General features: G+C 34.3%; 1 long non-coding RNA gene across 14 annotated transcripts; it reads left to right on the forward strand.

Annotated features, from left to right (window-relative positions):
- The first annotated feature begins 1884 nt into the window (after positions 1–1884).
- On the forward strand, positions 1885–16925 carry LOC112758291 (uncharacterized). Of its 14 annotated transcripts, XR_011873975.1 has the most exons (9): positions 1886–2239; positions 2349–2406; positions 2478–2580; positions 2669–2746; positions 3535–3553; positions 3634–3721; positions 4113–4185; positions 5276–5349; positions 15982–16120. It is a non-coding gene; the product is annotated as an uncharacterized lncRNA (long non-coding RNA). The 14 variants fall into 14 exon arrangements; XR_011873973.1 differs by lacking the exon at positions 3535–3553; XR_011873974.1 differs by lacking the exons at positions 3535–3553; positions 15982–16120 and adding an exon at positions 9589–10043.
- Positions 16926–24675: the final 7750 nt, after the last annotated feature.

A 24675-nucleotide genomic window follows, 5' to 3' on the forward strand; every position in this document is an offset into this window, starting at 1 on the left:
AGTAGAAGCTTTGAATTGATCATTGGTGGTGCTGAGCTTGGTGGAGGTGAAAGTTAGAGCCTAACCTTGGTGAAATCCAAAATTGAGGGTCGATCTTGGCTTCCTAAAGGTATGATTTAAGTTTCATTTAAATACCTGTAATGTGGCATGAAATCCTAGGCTCGATGCCCCTAGGAATAGGTTTGAATTGTGTATTGAATGGAATGAATATGTGTAATTGATGTATTGTTAAAAATTAAATTTGGTTGATGATTGTGTATTTATGAATTATGAGTTGAATTGATGAATGTTAGGCCAAAGGCCGTGAATTTTGGGTCGGAGGCTGTGAAAGGTAAGTCCGGTAAGTTATTGGAATATTAGGCTTGAAATTGAGATGTGAAGTTGATGATGTAGAGTTTGTAATGTGTTAATTGAGTAGGTTTGAACTTGGTTGATTGTAAATGATTGAATTAGATGGTTCAGGGGTCATTCGATTGAGTAGAAATTGAGGTGGCTTGTGAACCTTTGGAAAAATTGATAAATTCTGTTTTTAGGCAAAAACTGATTTTTGACTAATTTCAACTGATCGTAACTCGATCATCGGAGTTGAGAATTTAACGAAAGTAGACTTTTATGAAAATTTATCTGACAATCTTTTCAATGGTTCAAGAATGATTGAAAAATGAATGTTGTACAAAAGGTATAAAAGTTTAAAAATTGGGATGAAAAACTGAATTATGTAGCATATCAGCTTTTTGAAAACTTGGTATGCATGCGTACGCGAAAACACTCATGCGTACGCGAGCATTTGGCTTGACTAAGTGCTCCCGCGTACGTAAAAGTTGCTCGCGTATGCGAATATGTCTTTTGACACTCATGCGTACGCGGGCACATGTCATGCATACACGAGTATTCGTTCTGCCCAACATCCCTGCGCACGCGAAAGTGGTCCGCATATGCGAGATTTGCAAGTTTACACTCATGCATACGCGAAAATACGTATGCATACATGACCATCCCTGTTTTACTGAAAAATAAATTTTTAAGTTCTCAACCATTTTTCAAACTTTCTAAACCTCTGTAAACTCTGTCATGAGTCTAGAGTTGAGAATAACGGCATGACGCGATATGGAGGAGGCAAATCACGTAGGGAGAGAGTAGAAACAACGTCATATCAAAATATGAGAAAAATGGCTCTGCGCCGTTTCTTATGAAAAGAGGTTTTTTAAATGCAAATTTAAATTTAAAAAATTTTGAAATTAATTTTTTTAAAATTTAAAAAAATAATTTCAAGTTAATTGCACATGTAATTAATCACTTATACTTTTTCTTAAAATTTATTATCCTTAAAATATTAGCTAACTAAATTGAATTTAAAATTAAGCAAGAGTTGACAGACAAAACATACATATATTAATGCCTACACTACAAGAAAGTATTGGAATAGCGACCGAAAAAATTGGTTACTAATAGCGACCGATATAGAATTTTCAAGACCAAATCAATATTGGTCGTTAAATCGGTCGCTAAATTACATTCAGTGACCGATTTTAGCGACCAATAAGTTCGGTCGCTAATAGCAACCGAATTAGCAACCAAATAATTTTAAATACAACCAAAATAAAATCGGTCGCTATTTTTTTATTTAGCGACCGATTTAGCAACCAAAACCAGTGTTCTAAAAATCGAACCGAACCGACTAATTTGACCGGATTAATTGGGAACCGGTCTTATAGTCAGTCCGGTTGATGTAAAAAACCACTTGACAAAAAACCGACGAAAAAACTAGTCGAACCGACGGTAAACCGATGAACCGGACGGTTTTTTAACGGTTTTCAGAATTATAATTTAAAAAAAAAAACAAAAAGAGACTATAAATACTCCTCTCTCCCCCAAAAACCCAACCGGCTAACCCACTACGGCGCTACCCCTCTTTCTCTCTCAGCCAGCAGCCCCTCTCTCTCTCTCTCAGCCACCACCAGCAGCAGCCACCGCCGTTGCCGAACTCTTCTCGTCAGCCAGAGGGTGCCTCGCAGCCGGCATTGACGACAGAGGGTCAGCTCGAAGCTCTTGGCCGTCGATCCTCTTCTCCTCCTCCTCGTCGCCTTTGGCCTTGTAGGCTTCTTCGTGGCCGTCTTCTCTAAATCGTCTTCGTCTTCATCGTCATGGACTTGCAGATCGAAGCGCCGTCAGTTGGATTCCTCCATCGCTGGTCAGTTTGCTCAATCTCAAAGAACTCATCGAGTATAAAGGTCTTCAGGTACATAACCATCAAATTAACTATAGATAATGAAACTATTAGTCATATTAAATAGATGTTTGTTATTCATGATTGTGTAATTAACTTTGTTAATATTAATATGCACCAGCAGAACTTGAAGGACTTCTCGTTTCTCACCCTCAAATATTAGATGCTGTTGTCATCCCGTAAGTAACAAATTAATATTTAATTATTATGCTAATAATTGGGTTAATTAATTAGTTTAATTTGTGTTTAGATATCTAGATGATGAGGCTGGTGTGATTCCAATTGCCCTTGTTGTTCGTTCACCCAACACTTCACTCACTGAACAAAATGTTCAGAAGTTTATTGCTAATCAGGTTAATTAACATAAACATTATTATTGCTAATCAGTTTTTGATAAACATAATTGATCCTATCTGAATGGTTGGAATGTGTGCATTGCAGGTTTAGAAGTGAGCAGTCATCAGCAGTGTTCCTAAGACAGCTTCAGGAAAAATACTCAGAAGAGACCTCATAGCAAAAGTACGATCCAAAATATAGAAAGATATTCTAAACATCACTGCTCCCCCTTCCCCTTTTTGGGATCCCGTCATTCTTCTTCACTATAATCAGCAAATTTTGCATGCACTTATTATAATGATGTTTATTTTGCATGCACAGATACATGAATTTTACATTTGTTTTCTAGGGTTTAAATATGATATGGATTGACGGCTGCGGTTGAATCCACATTTAGTGATTATTTAATTTTTTTGTATATTTTTATTGTGGTTAGAATTTTAACTTTTATTTTCTCTTTCAAATATCTACTACATAGTACATACCTTTGGTTAGAATTACCTAATTGTTTGTTTTTTTCTTGCATTTCAATTGTATTGTTCACTTTGTAATAGGGAAATAATTGCTAGTGTTTGTGTAGTGGGAGATGCATGGGTGGAGAGCACTGAGAAGGGTTATTAAAATGGAGCTATTTTGCATTTAGGATAAAACTGGTAGTCTGCAACTCTCCATGGGTTTGCAGCATATTGTGTCGATGGACATTGCAGCTTTAGGTTAACGTTGTGTTGCTGTACTTGTCTGATACGAGACTGAATCGATTTGTGCTTGTTGCGGGTACAAATTAATTTTATGAGATTCCTGTTTAGTAGTTTAGCTTGTTGTGAAAGTTTGATTCCTGTTTAGTAGTTTAGCTTGTTATGAAAGTTTGATTCCTGTTTAGTACTTTAGCTTTTTGATACTTTTCCTTGAGTGGAATTTCACATTCTTGATATTTAAGATACGAGTTTTGTGCAAACATGATATTGGTGCAGTGGAATTTCACATCCTTCAGTAAGTATTACTCATAATTATCTTAATTATTTATCCTTCCTGTTATGAATACTGATGATTAAACTAATAAATGGAATCAGGGTTCTAAGGCTTCAAAAGGGACACAAATTCTGCTTGCTTGGTAGATTGTCATCTGAGGTTGGATGGAACTACTATGATACCATCACTGTAAGTCATTGCTTTCTGAGCATCTGCTTCCTTTATGCTTGTTCTCATATTTTATTTGTCCATTTTCTGTAGAAATTGATGTACTTCAATTTCCACAAGACTTGCTATTTTTATTCGTCATTTATGTTTATTGCAATGAGTTTTCAATAGTTTTGGAATGTGTAATCAAGAAAAATGTTCTGCCTTGTTATGTACATTTTTTGTTCAGCTCAAACATGAATGGAAATTATTTGTTTGAAATTTGTTATTCCCATTTCCTTTTGATTTGTAACTGACATCAACACTTTGATACATAAATCAATGTATCTAGATAGATAGAATTTTATCCAGATATATTTATTCAGTTATGTTTTAAGTAGTGACTGACAAATAAAATTGAATGGAAATTAAGCCACTTTGCCTTACATGCACAACTAAATTAAGCCAGCAACTTCAACAGAGAGCAGAGTCCCCCACTTTCTTAGGCAAGTACTTCTTCTTCCTTTTCTTTGCTTTGACAACTTTCCTTCTTCACTGTCACCACTACATTCAATTCACATAGCCAATGAACTTATCAACAAGTTCGGCTCGTCTTAATCAATCTTCATCTTCCCCTTCCCCTGCTATTTGATTGCTTTCCCCAAACTATTTCATAATTTGTGTTTATGTTTCAGCTTCAACAAGGATGATTAACTGTAATAGAAACAGCTTATCGCATTAGGAATTAGCTCTTTAATTTGTCATATGTTGGCAAATATTCTTTTGTTACAAGAATAGTGTTAAGAATCAATAGAATGGTCCTCACCGAGTAAAGTACTTATTCTTCAGCTTCTTACCAACACGAAAAAATTATATGCTGCTATATATAGTAAATTAATTATTATAAAAATTAGTTAATAAAAAAATATTCTTGTGGCGTCTCACTACTTGTCAAACGCGCTCATACTTACTACTCAGTGGACTACTAATAAATTAATTTGGAAGTGATTTATAATTTACTAATAAATTTGTTGTCTCTTTTTCTTTTTCTTAAATTAGAGTGAACTTAATTAGTTAATATTCTTGTTTCCGTAGGCATAAATAAAATTCTGAATATACAAATTCGGTTTTCTAATTTTAAACAGGTGGAGCTAGATACAATGGCTTAAAATAAACAGTTATTTAATGGGAAAACAAAAATATATAAATACAATAATTAACACAAAAAATGGTATTTTTTTGTTATTTAACATTATCAGTTTAACTGTTTCAATTCATACGATATCACCAAAACAAGAAATTTAAAAACTAGTGTTGCATTCGTTATTACTCATGCATCAAAGAATGATTAATGGTTTTAATATTAATTATAATAATAATAATATGTAGGAAGAAGAACTGAAGAAGTGGTGCCTGGTTTAAATAATTGAATATGATAACTTGTAACAAAAGAATATTTGCCAACATATGACAAATTAAAGAGCTATATATATTTATAAATAAAGTGTGAATTTATTTATTTATAATAAAAAGCTTTTTCAGCATCTATTTATTCATAATCAATTTAAGTAGGTTTTATTTTATCTTTTTCTTTAGGTTTGAAGTTGATTGCGTAGCTTTCATTCTATTTTCAAGTTTTATAATTGTGTGAGAGTGTCCAACAAGTTAAGGTACTTTATTTTTATTTATTTAATTGTTTATCAATTGATGTTTTATTGTAGTTTTTAAAATGTGATTTGTTCATGCATTTAGTTAAGATGCACTATTACAATGGGACATGTTATGAATATGAGTCAGAGTCGCAATTGAATGTACAATAGACTAAGACATGGTCGAAAGGATTTAACTAGTGAATTTACAAAAGGGGTTTCCTTTGCTGAGAGATCAGCAGATTTGTCAAGTGGACAAATTAGATGCCCTTGTTCTAGGTGTAAAAACAAGGTTTATATGAAATCTGAAAATGTAATAATCCATCTATATAGGAAAGGATTTGTTCCTGATTATTGGCTTTGGACAAGTTATGGAGAAAATAATCCAACCTTATGTGAGATCCCTAATAGGACGAGGGAGCTGGGAGTAGTGCACACCTTAATAGGACGGAGGAGCTGATTTATGAAGCTTTTACAGGATTTGAGTTTGAAGGCCATGGTGATTCTGAGGACGAGGAGTCTCCAAATGCTGATGCTAAGAATTTCTATGACTTGCTGCATGCATCAAAAAAGCCTTTATGGCCAGGATGTGAAAACCATACTGAACTTTCATTTGCTGTTAGATTAATGACAATTAAATCTGTAGGAAATATTTCGAAACGATCTATCGATCAACTGCTTCAACTCATGAGAGAGACCCACCTGAAAGATAATGTAATTCCAAAAAACTTCTATGAAACTAAAAAATAGTTTCTAAACTGGGGTTAACTTCAGGAAAGATTGATTGTTGCATTAATGGTTGCATGTTCTATGCGAAAGATTGCAAAGATTTAAAGGAATGCAAGTTTTGTGGTGCACCACGGTATGATGCAAAAATAGTGAATGTAAGACACAAGGAGATTCCTATGAAATGGATTCAGTACTTGCTTTTTATTCCTAGGTTAAAATGATTATATGCTTCTTTGAGTTCTGCTCCACATATGAGTTGGCACTGTGCACAACAGAGGGAACCAGGAGTACTATGTCATCCATCGGACGGGAAGCGTTGAAACAATTTGATCTCAAGCATTCGGACTTTGCAGCTGAACGAAGGAATGTGAGATTATGTTTATGTGCTGATGGATTTTCCCCATATAATCAATCAGCTACCCCTTACTCTTGTTGGTTTGTGATTGTGACTTCCTACAATCTTCCACCAGAACTATGCATGATCACACCATATATGTTCCTGACCTTAATAATTCCAGGACCCCATAATCCCAAGGGAAAAATAGATGTTTATTTGCAACCGTTGATAGATGAGTTGAAGCTGTTATGGAATGAAGGTGTCATTACATATGACATATCTCAAAAGAAGTTGTTTTTGATGAAAGCTGCACTCATGTGGACTATAAACGATTTTCTTGCATATGACATGTTATCAGGTTGGAGCACTGCAGGTAAATTGGCATGTCCGTGTTGTATGAATCAATCAATTGCTTTTACTTTAAAACATGGTGGTAAATGCTCTTGGTTAGATAGCCATCGTCAATTTTTTCCCTTGGATCATCCATATCAAAGAAATAAGGTTTCATTCTTGAAAAATTGAGTTGTGACAGCTCAAACTCCAGTTAGATTGTCAGGCGAGGAGGTTTGGCGAAGTGTTTGCAATCTTCCAAGAAGTACAGAAGGTGAATCTTGTTCATGTCTTGGTTTATATTTTGGGAGTTACCATATTGGAAAGACAATTTGTTAAGACATAACCTTGATGTGATGCACATTGAGGAAAATGTCTTTGATAATGTCTTTAATAAGGTAATGGATATTAAAGACAACACTAAAGACAATGTGAAGGTAAGAATGGATTTGAAGGAACTCTGCCGACGGAAGGATTTAGAGCTGCAATTGTTACCGAATGGAAAATAAATGAAACACAAAGCAAAATTCACTCTCTCTATGGAACAAAAAAGGGCAGTTTATAAATGGGTTAGTGAGATTAAAATGCCAGATGGATATGCTTCTAATTTGCGTAGATGCATAAATATTCGAGAAGAGAAACTGTTTAGGATGAAAAGCCATGACTGTCATGTTTTTATGGAACGTTTGTTACCAATTGCCTTTGCCAATCTTCAACTCCAAATCTGGAAGCCTATAGCTGAATTAAGCAAACGGATTTGTGCTTCACAATTTTGTACGCGGATGACTTGTTGTTGATGGAGCAAAATATTATCACCACCACATGTAAGTTGGAGCAAATTTTTCCTCCAGGATTTTTTAACTGCATGGAGCATTTGCCCATTCATCTTTCGTATGAAGCAAGAGTGGGAGGTCCAATCCAATATCGATGGATGTACCATTTGAGATGTATAACTTTAATTCAATGCTCTTAGTCATTTAATCTCAATCTTATGGCTGCCACTCTATGCCTACATGTTACGTTGCTTTAAGTACTTGAATAGATTAAAGCGAATGGTTAAAAATAAATCAAGTGTTGAAGGATCCATTTGTGAGGCATATATGAGTCAAGAAACCTCTTATTTTTGCACTTATTATTTTGAGCCTCATGTACAATCAAGGAGAACTAATGTGGGCCGGAATGATGACGGTGGAGCCATCAATATTCAATTTCCAACTTTATCAATATTCAACCATTGTGGACGCATATCTAGGATAATTAAGAGCCGATACTTAGAGGATAAGGAGTTGGTTGCTGTACACTTACAGGTTCTACTTAATTGTGAAGAAGTTGAACAATACATCAAGTAAGATCACCAAATACTCCATTTTTATAGTTTAGTAGTCTTATTTACGAAGTACTTATATATATGTATATTTATATGAAATTTAGATATTTTGTGAAAGATTTGAGAGGTGAAAATCCAAATATCAGCCAAGATGAAACCAACCGAAGAATAACATTAGAATTTCCAACTTGGTTTGAGAATTATGTAAGTTTCCTAGCATTTTTTTGTTAAATATTTTTATTTTTGTAAGTTAGTTATTAACACCTTGGATCTTTTCTAGATTCATGATAGCAGAAATTTAGTAATGAATCAAAGTCTACACCACTTGGCATGGGGTCCTAGTAAAAAAGTGCAAAGTTATTCTTGGTATATAGTAAATGATTTTAAGTTTCATACAGAAAATTGAAGTGTTGGTAAAAAGACTTTCAATGCTGGAGTTTGTTTTAAGGGAGATGATGACGGCAATGAGGAGATCTATTATTATGGAGTAATTAAAGAAATCATTGAGATTGTATACTCTGGATGTGAATTGAATAGATTAGTGTTGTTTTAAGTGTAAATGGTTTGATTGTACTCTTAATCGTGGAGTCAAGATTAATAAACAACTTGGCATTGTGAAGGTGTGTCGCACTAGAGAATATTCAAGATACGATCTTTTCATATTTGCTCAAAATGCAATTCAAGTTTATTATGTCCCATATCCTAAAATGATAAGAGAAAAGACCAATTGGTGGGTTGTTATCAGAACCAAATCAAGACGTACAGTTGATGATCGGTATACACTAGAACATGCATATTAAGATGAAACAACACCTGAAGAATTTGTAGGAAATGATGAACCATTAGGAAGTTTAAGAACTGAGGATGGTGCATACGAAGAAGTTTAAGTGAATGAAATAAATGTAGTTCACACAGATGATGGGGAGTTTGAGTTTGACAATGATTCTGAATATGACAGTGAAGATCAGATGGGTACATTGCTTGATGATAATGAAGAAGATAACAATGATGAGAATCAAAACAATGTTGATGGTGATAGTGATAGGGAGGATTATTAGTCTATTGCTGCCCCCAAAATCAATGCTTTCTTCTCTTCTTCTCAGCGTAGGTTATAACTTACACTTGTCTTCTGTTTTGTGGGAAGGAATTGAACTGTATTTTGATGCCCTTGAGATCTTATGCACTTAATTTTAATTTGGTCTTTCAACTTCATTTCTATTTATTCTGTGTTAGTAGTTGTATGAGTGAAAGAGGAAGACAGAACAGAAATAGAGCAAATAGTATAGAAAGTGGCAGTGGAGAAATAGCAGATAGAGATAGTTGAAGAATACAAAAATCACAGATGAGAAACTATCGGTGAGATAGTTCCCAAATTCACAGATCAATTGGTTTTATAGAGGCCAATCTCTCCACAAATTCCCACTCAATTCTTTTCCTACTTCCAAGTGAATAAATTGTTAATTGCTTATTTTACTGAAAGACCATTTATTTGAATTAATAATACATGTTGGTGCTTATTTTATCTGAAATTATGTAGATGTCTGACAGTGACAAAAGAAAAAAAAACAAAAGATGACCTCCAACAAAAGATGACCTCCAACAATAAACATCCAATTCTACCACTACTTCATCTGCTACAGCGGCCAATACACTTCCGTCATTAATTCCCAATCCAAGTATCTCTGAAAATGCTCAAACAGTGTCAAATCCAAGAGAGCAAGTACCTAACAATGAAGTTGAAACCGAAGGCAATCAAATTGGAGTGGTTATCTACTCACGCGTCTTCAAATATTGAGACAAGTCAAAGGAAGCTAAAACTGGACTTTGCAAGAGAAGGGTACGTTTATATAGAATAAATGTACATAACAATTAAACTACTTATTAATAGAATAAGAAAATAGATATTTATTCAGGTATAAATAATAAAGAATATAATGATTGAATAAGAAAGTAATTACTATTTTTAAAAAATAATCAAATTTTGAAAATCTTTATTAATTTGTTTTGAATGGGTTTGATTAGTTATTATTATATCCCAATCTCAATGATATATATTTCTGATTAGTTATTAGTAGTTTTTATGAGTATTATAGCATTTTTTAATAATTTCTGATTAGTTATTAATTTGTAATATGTCATTGTTCATTAATTTATTGATGTTCACTATAAGAAGATTTCACTCCTTTGGTGCTTGATCTGTTGTCATCAACAGATTCTATTTTGTATTTTGTGGGGATAAATTTACTTTCTTAACAAATTTTTTGGATTTAGGATAAATTTATTCTGTTTTTACTATTAGAACAGGGTCTTATCATTCTAAGTTTACTTCCTTAACACCATATAAGACTACAATAATTTTATTTTTTGAAGTTAATCTTTTATATTGTATTCCGATTGATATTAAGTAATATCTACATATATTTACCTTCCCCTACCGCGGCTCATGCAATTTCGGACATTATTAAAGGGCATTACTCTCAGCTGTGGCCTTCGTGGAAAAAAAATACCAAATGCTACTAGGAAATTTTGGTGGGAAAAGTTCGAAGTAGGTTTTAGAGAAACATTTAATCTTTGGTAGATTAAGAATTAGTTCTAAATTTGAAAAATATAATATATATCAACTTATAACTATTCTTACTTGTGTTGATTATCCTGAAGTAAACATCAGTTTTTTCCTCCAAATCTTCATTGGGTTCGAAAAAATTGAGAAGCGAGGTGCGACTTTACTAAAAAATTTGTTGGGAAAAGTTCGTGCAAGTCGTGTCAAACCTCAATGGATATGAGATGTTGTGTAGTATGCTCTCTGTGCTTATTGGAATATTGAACGCTGGGTTTCTACAAAAGAGTACGCAAGGCAAGTTAAATCGAGCATCTGATTGCAGCGGATTTGGAGTGACTCTTCATACTGTTGGCTTAATTTTCGTTACCCAATACAAAGCTAATATGGTGATGTTATAGAAAAATTTAGATCTTTTATGTTATAAGTTTATACACTTTAATTGGTAGCTGATATTCATAGATTTTTTAATTTATATGTTTGGTATAAAAAGTCATTAAAGAAGATTCCAACACCGTTATAATCATTTGCGAAGACCTACAAACACAAGGATGAGACATGGTGGATAAGAAATCAAAACATGTTGAAGTGAATCTATCTTAATCAAAATATATATTTCTCTCTCTATGTATTATTTTAATATTGCATTAGGACTAATGTTTCAGCTCATAGGATTAGTGTTGAGGCCTTGCAAGTTGTAATTAAACTAACATGATATTTTCATTCCCTCTTATATTTATAGTTTAATTACAACTTGCAAGGCCTCTTTCTATTGGATGTTACAACCCTATGAGCTGAAACACTAGTCCTAATGCAATATTAAAATAATACATACAGATGGAGAGATATAAATTTTGATTAAGATAGACTCACTTCAACATGTTTTGATTTCTTATTCATCCATGTCTCATCCTTTTGTTTGTGGGTTTTCGCAAATAATTCTAACCGTGTTGGAGTGCTCTTTAATGATTTTTTCTACCAAACATATAAATTAAAAAACCTATGAGTATCAACTACTAATTGAAGTGTATAAAATTATAACATAAAAGATCTAAGTTTTTCTATAACATCACCATATTAGCTTTGTGTTGGATAACGGAAATTGAGCCAGCAATACGAAGAGCCGCTCCAAATCCGCTACAATCAGATGCTCGATTTAACTTGCCTTGCGCGCTCTTTTGTAGAAACCTAGCGTCAGTATTCCAATAAACACAGAGAGCATCCCACACAACATTTCCTATCCATTGAGGTTTGACACGACTTACACGAGCTTTTCCCAACAAATTTTTTAGTAAAGCCGCACTTAGCTTCTCAAAATTTTTTCGAGCCCAATGAAGATCGGGAGAAAAAACTGATGTTTGCTCTGGATAATCAACACAAGTAAGAATAGTTATAAGTTGATATGTATTATATTTTTCAAATTTAGAACTAATTTTTAATCTACCAAAGATTAAATGTTTCTTTAAAACCTACTTCAATTTTTTTCCACCAAAATTTCCTAGTAGCATCTGGTATTTCTTTATGAAGGCCACGGCTGAGAGTAATGCCCTTTAATAATGTCCGAAATTGCATGAGCCGCGGTAGGTGAAGGTAAAAATCTGTAGATATTACTTAATATCAATCGGAATACAATATAAGAGGTTAACTTCAAAAAATAAAATTATTGCAGTCTTGTATAATGTTAAGGAAGTAAACTTAGAATAATAAGGCCATATTCTAATAGTAAAAACAGAATAAATTTATCCTAAATCTAAAAAATTTGTTAAGGAAGTAAATCTATCCCCACAAAACAAAATCTGTTGATGACAACAGATTAAGCACCAAAGGAGTGAAATCTTCTTGTAGTGGACATCAATAAATTAAATGAACAATGGAATATTACAAATTAATAACTAATCAGAAATTACCAAAAAATGCTAAAATACCCTTAAAAACTACTAATAACTAATCAGAAATATATATCATTGAGATTGAGATATAATAATAACTAATTAGACCCATTCAAAACAAATTAATAAAGATTTTCAGGATTTGTTTATTTTTTAAGAAATAATAATTAATTTCTTATTCAATCATTATATTCTTTATTATGTATATTCTGAATAAGTATCTATTTTCTTATTCTATTAATAAGTAGTTTAATTGTTATGTACATTTATTCTATATAAATGTACCTTTCTCCTGCCAAGTCCAGTTTTAGCTTCCTTTGACTTGTAGAAAGATATTGAGTCCAGACTATGTATGCAACCTATCTATGTCTCAAGTTCAGACTACTGCAGAAAGATATTGAGTTCGAGTTCAGTGAGGGCTGCAAACAAGCGTTTGATAAGTTGAAGACTGCCCTGACTCAAGTTCCAATTGTGAGAGAATCAGACTGGAGCCAGCTCTTTGAAATAATGTGCGACGCCTCCAACCATGCAGTAGGTGCAGCACTGGCTCAGCGTGAAAGTAAGGACCTCTTTGTAATTGTTTATGCATCTAAAATTTTAGATGCCGCTCAGTCTAATTACACTACTACCGAGAAAGCTTCTTGCTATTGTTTTTGCTCTGGATAAATTCCGAGCCTATTTACTTGGTACAAAAGTAGTAGTGTACTCCGACCACGTAGCTCTAAAGTATCTATTAGCTAAAAAGGAATCCAAATCAAGGCTTATACGTTGGATACTGCCACTACAAGAATTTGATTTAGAAATTAAGGATAGGAGTGGTAACCAGAATCTAATGGCAGACCACTTGAGTCGCCTTGAGCATATTAAGAATGACTCCACTCCTATAGCTGATAATTTTCCATTTGATAACCTGTAAGCAGTATCTGAGGTAGTCCCTTGGTATGCATCTGTAGCTAATTATCTAGTTAGCCGCACCTTTCCTCCAAACTTTACTAAGTATCAAAGAGACAAGCTGAAAAGCGAGTCTAAATATTATATATGGGATGACCCATATTTATGGAGATGTGGCGCTGACCAGGTAATTAGACGGTATGTGCCTCAATCAGAATTCCAATCCATTTTAGAGGCCTGCCACTCATCTGAGAGTGTAGGACATTTTGGCCCTCAAAGAACAGCTAGAAAAATCTTAGACTCTGGATTCTGGTGGCCTACTCTTCTTAGAGACGCTGCTAAATTTTGTAAATCTTGTTTCTCATGCCAAAAATTTGGTAATATATCCATGAGGGATGAGATGCCTCAACAAATTATGCTTTTCTGTGAAGTTTTTGATGTTTGGGGCATTGACTTCATGGGTCCATTTCCAAATTCTAATGGTTATTTTTATATATTGTTAGCTGCGGATTACGTTTCCAAATGGGTGGAAGCAATTCCTACCCGCACTGATGATGCTAACACTGTTGTTTCCTTTGTTAGAAACCATATCATTTGTCGTTTTGGATCACCACGAGCAATCATGAGCGATCAAGGCACCCATTTTTGTAATAGGAGACTAACAGGATTAATGAAGAAGCATGTGATAATTCATAAAGTTGCAACCGCCTACCATTCTCAGACTAATGGGCAAGCCGAGGTGTCTAACAGAGAGATAAAGCGTATATTGCAGAAGATAGTCAAACCTCATAGGAGAGACTGGAGCACCAGGCTATAAGATGCACTCTAGGCATACAGAACAACATACAAGACACCCATTGTAATGAGTTCTTTTCGCCTAGTTTATGGAAAAGCCTGTCATCTCCCAGTGGAAGTAGAGCACAAAGCCTTTTGGGCAGTAAAGGAGTGCAACATGGGATTTGAGAAAGCTAGAGCTGAAAGGAAGTTGCAACTGCAAGAATTAGAGAGCCTTCGCCTAGAAGCTTATGAGAACTCGAGGCTGTACAAGGAGAAGATGAATGCTGTACATGATAAGCACATCAAGAGGAGAGAGTTCCAACCTGGGGACTTAGTCCTCCTTTACAAATCTCGACTGAGGCTCATGCCAGGCAAGTTGAGATCAAGATGGGAAGGTCCATATAGAGTAGAGAAGGCCGAGCCGTACGAAGTTTTTCACCTTAGTCATCCTTCAAGCTCTGAACTCATCAAAGTTAATGGACATCGTTTAAAGCTGTACCATGGCGAGAAGTTGAAGAAAGACAAGGAGCTCGAGATCTTCCTCTTGGAAGATCCACACATAGCCGAAGACTGAGCTAGTGGAGCGTCCAACTTACAGACGTTAAAGAAAAGTGCTAGGTGGGAGACAACCCACCATGGTACGATCGTTCTTTTCTTTATTCGTAGTTTTCTTTTTCAATAACTTTTCTCCTTATTCGCATATATAACTTGCATCTGCATTTGCATATTTTTAATTAATTAAAAAAAAATTTTCACGCGACGCGACCGCATCAATGACGCGTCCGCGTCGCAGGTGGCTCAGAAAGATTAAGAAAGCGAACAGAGTCACGCAGGAGCGTGGCTAGGGGCGTGCCTTTGGCACAAATCGATCGACGCGACCGCGTCAGGTGGAAAAATTTTCCTCCCACGCGACTGCCTCACCCACGCGGCCGCGTAACCTGAAAATCGACGTGAAAGGGGTGCATGGCCGAAAGTTGTGCTGGAGTAAGGTTGGACTGGCGCTAAACGCACAAGCCTTACCACGCGAACGCGTGCCCCAAGCGTCCGCGTCATCCTCCAATCTTGGCCATCCACGCGATCGCGTCACCCACGCGAACGCGTCACCCAGATTTTTGGCAAAATGCATTTCAAACAGAAAGTTGTGCGAACGCGAGGCTGCACTCGCGCCAATCGCACAAATCAGGCCACGCGATCGCGTGACCCACGCGTCCGCGTCACTCACGCGACCGCGTCGCCTGCGCCGCACAACTTATCCTGATCAGCGCCAATTATCTTATCTTTTCTTTTCTAATCCTAATTTCTTCTATATTTTCTTCTTTCTTCTTTCTTTCTTACTTTATTTCTTTCACTTCTCATTCTTTTTCACCTTCATTCTATTTTACTTAATTTATTTGCATATTTCATTCATTGCATTTTAATTTTGTGCATATTTTTTTCTTTTCTAAAAATTATTATTTTTCATTGGTGTCACTTGTTCATATTCAACTGTTGTGTCTTTTCTGGTATTATTTTAGTGCTCAGTGACTTGTTTTATTCTAGTTAGGTAATATTATTTAAATCAATGCCAATCTTTTATACTTGTATTATTTTTGTATTGGCATGAATTTATATTATATCTCCTTACCCACACTCTCTTCCCTATTGTTGTAATTTTTTGCACTCTTGAATTGCCATGTGCTTCTATTTATTTTCTCACTTGCATGTTGTAGCTACCATGTAATTGAGACCTTTATTACTTGGCATTAACCAACCCATATTTTATTTATTTTCTTATCTTTATTTCTGAGTTACTGTTCTTCTTTTTCTCTTCTTTCAGGCTGGCCACTGAAGACGGAAAAAGGGAGAAACTTCTAAAAGGGGAGACAAACAAGCTCATCTGCACAATCCTTAAAGAAAAGCATCAGTTGAAACAACCCGTCCACCTGCACATCTTAGCATGCACCGAGGACGGTGCAATCTTTAAGTGTGGGGAGGTCGATACTGATCTCCATGGGTTAGTTACTCTTCTATCTCAACACCAATGGTTTATTTTCCTTGTTAGTTGTTGCATTTGCATGATTATTTGATTTCGTGCATATTTTACCACTTGGTTGAAGTAATATTTTCTTTTTCAAGAAACCTTTTAGAGCATTTCACTAATTTGAATAAAATTTAATGTTACACTTGTTTGAAGAAATATTATACTGGAACATGGTTTAGAGCTCGAACACATAAAACCTGTGAGATTTTTGAGCCTATTTGAATTGGTTGCATTTTATCAACCAATATTTTATTTTTGGTGTGTGTTTTTCTCTCTAAAATTGTGATCATTTTCTTGCTCAATTCTATATTTCCATGGTTTGATGTACGCATACACTTACATGATTGAGGCCTTTGTTTCACTGAGCTTACATACTCATATGGCCTTACCCTTTCATTATTCTTTGCAAACCAATGTTGAGCTTATTATATCCCTTTGTTCTTTACTTTAGCACATCATTAACTCTAATCGGAAAACAATAATGTCTTTAATTTGAATCCTTGGTTAGCTTAGACTAGTGAGAGTGCTCATGAATTAAGTGTGGGGAAGTCGAATTTGGAAACATTTGGTTTGAAAATTGAGTATGTTAGAATTTTCTGAAAATGTGAAAGAAATGTTTAGGACATGATTCATGCATCCAATAATTTAATCATATGCATTGAGAAAAACAAAAGAAAAAGAAAAAAAATACATATATAAAAAAAAAGAGAGAAAAAGAAAAGAAAAAGAGCAAATAAGTAAAATAGGACAAAATGCCCTAAAGTAAATGTTGGTAGCAATGCATATGAGTTGTACTTGAAATTAGAATGCATGAATATGTGGAAAACATGGTTAATAGATAGTTAAATTTTGCATTATGATTACATGGATTGTCTAAAGTTAGGTGGAAAGTTTAAGTTAATTAAGGATTCAGATTTTAGTCCACTTGGCCAAATACAATCCTACTTTAACTCTAACCCCATTACAACCCTTAAAAGACCTCTTGATATGTGTATCTATGTATTAAATTTATGTTGATTGTTAGATGAAGAGCAAGCCTTAGAAAGCAAGGTTAGTAGAGAATTGAGAGAATCGAACCTAAAACACTTGAGTGATTAGAGTGCATACACTTCCAGTGAGGGTTCGATGCTCGATTCTTTGTTCCCGGCTTTCATGAGCTATTTTCTTCTACAAGTCTATTTGTACTTCATTTTTATGATTTGAATTAGTGAAATCCAGTTCATATTTATTCTTGGAAAATTTATTTACTTTTAAACCAAGTAGGTAGAAACATTTTGCATGTAGTTGCATTCACATAGATAGGTTGCATTGCATACTCTCTATCATTTTTCTTCACTCCTTTATAGCTTCTCTTAAGTGTGAGAGGTTGATAAACCACTATTTCATGGTTTATCTTGTGCTTAATTGAGTGATTTTTATCAACTCTTTACCCACTTATTCATACTAATCGCATGTTTTACGTTTTCCTTCTTGATTTTATGCTATGATTGAAAACTTGCTTCCTAGAGACCTTTAATTATGTATTTTAATTATCCTTTATTCCATTCAATGCCGTGATCTGTGTGTTAATTGTTTCAGGTTTTATAGGGCGTGAATGATTTGGAGATTGAAAAGGAAGCTTGCAAAAATGGAAGGAACACAAGAAATTGAGAAGATGACCAGCGAGAAGTGACGCGGACGCATGACTCATGCGACCGCGCAACATAGAGGAAATTGCAGTGACGTGGACGCATGGCTCACGCGACCGCGCGGATCGGAATTGCACAAGTGATGCGGAGGTGTGGACGACGCGTACGCGTGGCAAGGCAAAACGCCAGATGACGCGTCCGCATGAATGACGCGATCGCGTGACACGCGCGATCTGCAGAATTCGTTGGGGGCGATTTTGGGCCCTGTTTTGACCCAGTTTTCGGCCCAGAAAAGCAGACTAGAGTTAGGAAACATGTAGAAACGAAGGAGAACATTCATTACAGACAATTTTTTCAGTTTTAGATCTAGTTTTGACTCCTCTAGGTTTTCTCTCTACACATTCATAATTTTTAGGATTTTATTTTTATTGCTTTTCCCATTCGGATATTGAGAAGAGTTATTACCTCAGCAAGATTTCGTCATTTTAGTTTGTTTTCTTTACCTGTCTCTTACTCTTCCATGTCCTTTGTTTACTCAGAATTATTATTGGATTATTTTTAGAATTTATTAATACGAAAACTATTTTTATTTTTAATTGATCCCCTTGATTATTATTTATCATGTCTTTCTATATTTCCCTTTCTTATGTTATGAATTCTACATTCACAATGAGCGAGTAGTTCCATAACTTGGATGGGAGTTGATTGAAAGGAAGACCTTGAGTTGGAACGCTTAAAAGAAAAATTGTAATTGAGTTTATTGTTGGATTGCCCTCTAGTCACTGACACCAATCCTTTTCAATTGAGCGGATTGGAATTTGTGAATAGAAATAGTTTTCCAACTTGCTTGACTTTCCCTTACCTAGTAAGGGATAACTAAACAGAACAACCCTTAATTATCAATTAATCTTGAGAGTATTCCAACAAGAATAGGGCTTCCAACTAATCTACTCCCAGTCAAGGTTTTTATTTAACATTACATAAATTCTCTAATTTAATTTCCTGTTATTCAACTCAAACCATTTTTGAAAACATCTGATTAATAAAATAGCACATCTATCTGCAACTCGTTGGGAGACGACCTGAGATTCATACTCCCAGTATTTTAATTTAAATTTAGTGACAACCCTTCTAAATTGATACGTGGATTTCTGGTTGGTTAAGAACTGTACTTGCAACGTATTTCTTATAATAATTTCTTAACTCGCCAATTTTCGCCACGTCAATTTTTGAGACGCCGGAGTAGATAACCACTCCAATTGATTGCCTTCGGTTTCAACTTCATTTTTAGGTACTTGCTCTCTTTGATTTGACACTGTTTGAGCGTTTTCAGAGGTACTTGGATTGGGAGTTAATGACGAAAGTGTATTAGCCGCTGTAGCAGATGGAGTAGTGGTAGAATTGGATGTTATTGGTTCTTCTAAACTTTCAGCAAGTCGTGTCAATTTTACATTTTTTATTTTATTGTTGGATGTCATCTTTTGTTTTCTTTTTCTTTTGTCACTGTCAGGCATCTGCATAATTTCAGATAAAATAAGCACCAACATGTATTATTAATTCAAATAAATAGTCTTTCAATAAAATAAGCAATTAACAATTTATTCACTTGGAAGTAGAAAAAGAATTGAATTGAGTGGGAATTTGTGGAGAGATTGGCCTCTATAAAACCAATTGATTTGTGAATTTGGGAACTATCTCACTGATATTCCCTCTGCAATTTTTGCATTCTTCACCTATCTCTATCTGTTATTTCTCTACTTCCACTTCCTATACTATTTGCTTCATTTCTATTTTATCTTCCTCTTACACTCATACAACTACTAACACAGAATAAATAGAAATGAAGTTGAAAGACCAAATTAAAATTAAGTGCATAAGGTCTCAAGGGCATCAAAATACAATTTAGTTCCTTTCCACAAAACAAAAGAGAAGAGTAAGTTAACCTATGTTGAGAAGAAGAGAAGAAAGCTTTGATTTTGGGGGTAGCAATAGACTAATAATCCTCACTATCACTATCACCATCAATATTGTTTTGATTCTCATCATTATTATCTTCTTCATTATCATCAAGTAATGTATCCATCTAATCTTCACTGTCATATTCAGAATCATTGTCAAACTCAAACTCCCCATCATCTGTGTGAACTACATTTATTTCATTCACTTAAACTTCTTCGTATGCACCATCCTCAGTTCTTAAACTTCCTAATGGTTCATCATTTCCTACAAATTCTTCAGGTGTTGTTTCATCTTAATATGCATGTTCTAGTGTATACCGATCATCAACTGTACGTCTTGATTTGGTTCTGATAACAACCCACCAATTGGTCTTTTCTCTTATCATTTCAGGATATGAGACATAATAAACTTGAATTGCATTTTGAGCAAATATGAAAAGATCGTATATTGAATATTCTCTAGTGTGACACACCTCCACAATGCCAAGTTGTTTATTAATCTTGACTCCACGATTAAGAGTACAATCAAACCATTTACTCTTAAACAACACTAATCTATTCAATTCACATCCAGAGTATACAATCTCAATGATTTCTTTAATTACTCCATAATAATAGCTCACCTCATTGCCGTCATCATCTCCCTTAACACAAACTCCAGCATTAAAAGTCTTTTTACCACACTCTAATTTTTTGTGTGAAACTTAAAACCATTTACTATATACCAAGAATAACTTTGCACTTTTTTACTAGGACTCCATGCCAAGTGGTGTAGACTTTGATTCATTACTGAATTTCTGCTATCATGAATCTAGAAAAGATCCAAGGTGTTAATAACTAAAAAATGAAAATATTTAACAAGAAATGCTAGGAAACTTACATAATTCTCAAACCAAGTTGGAAATTCTAATGTTATTCTTCGGTTGGTTTCATCTTGGCTGATATTTGGATTTTCACCTCTCAAATCTTTCACAAAATATCTAAATTTCATATATATATATATATATATATATATATATATATATATAAGTACCTCGTAAACAAGACTACTAAACTATAAAAATGGAGTATTTGGTGATCTTACTCGATGTATTGTTCAACTTCTTCCCAATTAAGTAGAACATGTAAATGTGCAACAACCAACTCCTTATCCTCTAAGTATCGGCTCTTAATTATCCTAGATGCGCGTCCACGATGGTTAAATATTGATAAAATTGAATGTTGATGGCTCCACCGTCATCATTTCGGCCCACATTAGTTCTCCTTGATTGTACATGAGGCTCAAAATAATAAGTGCAAAAATGAGAGGTTTCTTGACTCATGTATGCCTCACAAATGGATCCTTTAACACGTGAGTTATTTTTAACCATTCGCTTTAATCTATTCAAGTACTTAAAGCAACATAACATGTAAGCATAGAGTGGCAGCTATAAGATTGAGATTAAATGACTAAGAGCATTGAATTAAAGTTATACCTCTCAAATGGGTACATCCATCGATATTGGACTGGACCTCCCACTCTTTCTTTATACGGAAGATGAATGGGCAAATGCTGCATGCAGTTAAAAAATTCTGGAGAAAAATTTGCTCCAACTTACATGTGGTGGTGATAATATTTTGCTCTGTCAACAACAAGTCATCCGCGTACAAAATTGTAGAGCACAAATCCTTGAAAAATTTGCTTAATTCAGCTATAGGTTTCCAGATTTGGAGTTGAAGATTGGTAAAGGCAATTGGTAACAAACGTTCCATAAAAACATGACAGTCATGGCTCTTCATCCCAAACAGTTTTCCTTCTCGAATATTTATGCATCTACGCAAATTAGAAGCATATCCATCTGGCATTTTAATCTCACTAACCTATTTATAAACTGCCATTTTTTGTTCCATAGAGGGAGTGAATTTTGCTTTGGGTTTCATGTATTTTCTATTCGGTAACAATTGCAGCTCTAAATCCTTCCATCGGCAAAGTTCCTTCAAATCCATTCTTACTTTCACATTGTCTCTCTTGTCTTTAATATCCATTACCTTATTAAAGACATTATCAAAGACATTTTTTTCAATGTGCATCACATCAAAGTTATGTCTTAACAAATTGCCTTTCCAATATGGTAACTCCCAAAATATACTTCGTTTTGTCCAATTATGAGAAATACCAAAACCAAGACATGAATAAGATTCACATTTTGTACTTCTTGGAAGATTGCAAACACTTCGCCAAACCTCCTCGCCTGTCAATCTAACTGGAGCTTGAGCTGTCACAACTCGATTTTTTAAGAATGAAACCTTATTTCTTTGATATGGATTATCCAAGGGCAAAAATTGACGATGGCTATCGAACCAAGAGCATTTACCACCTTGTTTTAAAGTAAAAGCAATTGATTGATTCATACAACACGGACATGCCAATTTACCTGCAGTGCTCCAACCCAATAACATGTCATATGCAGGAAAATCGTTTCTAGTCCACATGAGTGCAGCTTTCATAAAAAAATTCTTCTTTTGAGATATGTCATATGTAATGACACCTTCATTCCATAACAGCTTCAACTCATCTATCAACGGTTGCAAATAAACGTCTATTTTTTCCTTGAAATTATGGGGACCTGGAATTATTAAGGTCAAGAACATATATGGTGTGATCATGCATAGTTTTGGTGGAAGATTGTAGGGAGTCACAATCACAACCCAACAAGAGTAAGGGGTAGCTGATTGATTATAGGGAAAAATCCATTAGCACATAAATCTAATCTCACATTCCTTCGTTCAAGCTGCAAAGTCTGAATGCTTGAGATCAAATTGTTTCCTTGCTTCCCCATCCGATGGGTGACATAGTACTCCTGGTTTCCTCTGTTGTGCATGGTGCCAACTCATATGTGGAGCAGAACTCAAAGAAGCATATAATTGTTTTAACCTAGGAATAAGAGGTGAATCCTTTTAACAGGAATCTCCTTGTGTCTTCCATTCACTATTTCCTTCAGATTTAATTGTCATTAATCTCACAGTAAATGAAAATTCAGTGTGGTTTTCACATCTTGGCCATAAAGGCTTTTTGAGGCATGCAACAAGTCATAGAAATTCTTAGCATCAGCATTTGGAGACTCTTCGTCCTCATAATCACCATGGCCTTCAAACTCAAATCCAGTAAAAGCTTCATAAATCAGTTCCTCCGTCCTATTAAGGTGTGCACTACTCCCAACTCCCAACTCCCAGCTCCCCCGTCCTATTAGGATCTCACATAAGGTTGGGTTATTTTCTCCATGACTTGTCCAAAGCCAATAATCATGAACAAATCCTTTCCTATGTAGATGGATTATTACATCTTCAGATTTCATATAAACCTTGTTTTTATACCTAGAACAAGGGCATCTAATTTGTCCACTTGACAAATCTGCTGATCTCTCAGCAAAAGAAATAAATTCTTCTACCCTTTTTGTAAATTTACTAGTTAAACCCTTTCGACCAGATCTTAGTCTATTGTACATCCAATTGCGACTCTGACTCATATTCATAATTTGTCCATTGTAATAGTGCATCTTAACTAAATGCATGAACAAATCACATTTTAAAAACTATAATAAAACATCAGTTGATAAACAATTAAGTAAATAAAAATAAAGTACTTTAACTTGTTGGACACTCTCACACAATTACAAAACTTGAAAATAGAATGGAAGCTACGCAATCAACTTCAAACCTAAAGAAAAAGATAAAATAAAACCTACTTAAATCGAATATAAATAAATAGATGCTGAAAAAGCTTTTTATTATAAATAAATAAATTCACACTTTATTTATAAATATATATAGCTCTTTAATTTGTCATATGTTGACAAATATTCTTTTGTTACAAGTTATCATATTCAATTATTTAAACCAGGCACCACTTCTTCAGTAGTTCTTCCTACATATTATTATTATTATTATTATTATTAAAACCATTAATCATTCTTTGATGCATGAGTAATAAAGAATGCAACACTAGTTTTTAAATTTCTTGTTTTGGTGATACCGTATGAATTGAAACAGTTAAACTGATAATGTTAAATAACAAAAAAGTACCATTTTTTGTGTTAGTTATTGTATTTATATATTTTTGTTTTTTCATTAAATAACTTTTTATTTTAAGCCATTGTATCTAGCTCCTCCTGTTTAAAATTAGAAAACCGAATTTGTATATTCAGAATTTTATTTATGCCTACGGAAACAAGAATATTAACTAATTAATTTCAGTCTAATTTAAGAAAATGAAAAAGAAACAACAAATTTATTAGTAAATTATAAATCACTTCCAAATTAATTTATTAGTAGTCCACTGAGTAGTAAGTATGAGCGCGTTTGACAAGTAGTGAGAGGCCACAAGAATTTTTTTTATTAACTAATTTTTATAATAATTAATTTTCTATATATAGCATCACATAATTTTTTTGCGGAAATTAATTTTATTATGGAACTAATATTGGTGCTGGATGGCGTTATGGAGATGATGAGAACTTTACATTCGTATGGTGTCAGTTTACATGCAAATCGGACCGAGGGACTTGCCAAAGCAAAATCGGACTGTGCGAGAATTGCAGCAAAGAACTCAAAGGGTCCGTTTTGATTTAAAAAAAATAAAAAAAAAGAAAAATCTGAAAACGGAGGGTCCGTTTTCTTTTAAGGGAAGAATTTAAAAAAAAATCTAAAAACGGAGGGTTCATTTTCTTTTAAGGAAAAAATTAAAAAAAAAATCTGAACCGATTTGATTTCAAATATAAAAAAAAAAGACAAAAACTAATTGGATGGTCCGATTTGTGGTCAATAAATTTTTTAAGAACTCGGAACGGTCCAATTTCTCCCTGTCTCACACCTGTGTCTAACACCTGTATACACCATAACCAAACACAACTCACACACTAATCCAA

This window comes from Arachis hypogaea, chromosome 16 (genome assembly GCF_003086295.3).
Source record: "Arachis hypogaea cultivar Tifrunner chromosome 16, arahy.Tifrunner.gnm2.J5K5, whole genome shotgun sequence".
Taxonomy (NCBI): domain Eukaryota; kingdom Viridiplantae; phylum Streptophyta; class Magnoliopsida; order Fabales; family Fabaceae; genus Arachis; species Arachis hypogaea.